The sequence below is a fragment of the Otolemur garnettii genome, unplaced genomic scaffold (assembly GCF_000181295.1).
Source record: "Otolemur garnettii isolate 467f Iridium unplaced genomic scaffold, OtoGar3 scaffold00156, whole genome shotgun sequence".
NCBI lineage: Eukaryota > Metazoa > Chordata > Mammalia > Primates > Galagidae > Otolemur > Otolemur garnettii.
The window spans coordinates 1,115,057-1,116,408 of NW_003852551.1; the positions used below are offsets into that span (position 1 = coordinate 1,115,057).

General features: G+C 39.6%; 1 long non-coding RNA gene across 1 annotated transcript in view; it reads left to right on the top strand.

Annotated features, from left to right (window-relative positions):
- Positions 1 to 648: 648 nt before the first annotated feature.
- LOC111728415 overlaps positions 649 to 1,352 on the top strand; it is a 1,073-nt gene continuing 369 nt past the window's right edge. The window contains exon 1 of the long non-coding RNA XR_002775718.1: positions 649 to 1,332. This is a non-coding gene — a long non-coding RNA (uncharacterized LOC111728415). The remainder of the gene's footprint in view (positions 1,333 to 1,352) is intronic.

Here is a 1,352-nt window from a genome sequence, read left to right on the forward strand (position 1 = left end):
AAAGCTCAGTTGCCACTTCATTTCCCTGAATGCGTGGGTGGTGGTGATATGATCTGCTTAGCTGAGGGCTATTGGGCGTGCTGGTCTTACCTCTTCTTCAAGTGTACGGATACCGTTTTCTGGCTTGCATTGAATGCATTTTTTTTTTTTTTTAAACAGAGTTTCACTATGTTGCCCTTGGTAGAGTGCTGTGATGTTATAGCTCACAGCAACCTCAAACTCCTAGGCTCAAGTGATCTTCTTGCCTCAGCTTGAGCCACCTGGCCCGGCGATAATACTATATTCTTTTCATTTTTTATTTATTCTTTTTTTGAGACAGAGTCTCATCGTATTGTAAAAGTTGTAGTTGGTTTGAGTACTGTGGCAAGTAGCTCACAGCAGCCTCAAACTCTTGGCAAGGGGATTGAACACATGAGATGAGAGGCAATTGGAAGGGCCTCCCTGTCAATAAAACTTGTACTGTGGCAAATAGCTCACAGCAGTCTCTAACTCTTGGCCTTAACCTTGGTCTTGCCTCAGCCTCCCAAGTAGCTGGGACTATAGGGGCCTGCCACAACGCCCGGCTATTTTTTGTTGCAGTTGTCATTGTTGTTTAGTTGGCCTGGGACAAATTTGAACTTGCCACCCTTGGTGTATGTGGCTGGTGCCATAACCAATGTGCTATAGGCACCGAGCCGGGAGTGCTACTTTTGACATCATTTGTAAACTTACACAGAAAACAATTGATAGACTAATGTCTTTGAAAGAAGGAGGAACCAGGAATAATTCAAATCTATAGTACCAGGGAGACATATTATTTCAAAGCTGAGGATTAGACTTCTAAAACTTAACTTTGGTTTTTGTTAATATTTTTTTTATCCTTTTAGTCACTTTACACTTCCCTATTCTTTGGACTGTTACCTGTCAATAATTTCTTCATGGCATTTGGGAAAGTGCAAATGGATTATACACTTGGAAGGTTTGCTAGTCTAAAGTGAGAGTCCTTTTATTTGTTTCAAGGGCAAAAGTCCTCTTTTTTTTCAAACAGAACAAATGGAATAGATTTTCTATAGTAAATGATGCTGAGAACTGTTCTAATAATTGAACAAAAACTAATTCAACATCATGACAGTATTACCTTGGATGGAGTTGATTTGCTATTCATTTGAGGTTTCTAGAGGGGAAGATTCAGGAGATGGAAATGAATGTAAAATGTGAAGTTATTGAAAACTCTATTTCAGCATTTCACTCTGAAGACCTAACAGTGCAGCTTTTTGCAAAGGCCAAGGTGATGATTTTGGTTAGATGTGAAATTCTGAGAGAAAGGGGTCCAGAATGAGGGAGAGGCAGGAGGTTTTTTTTTTTTTTTTTTT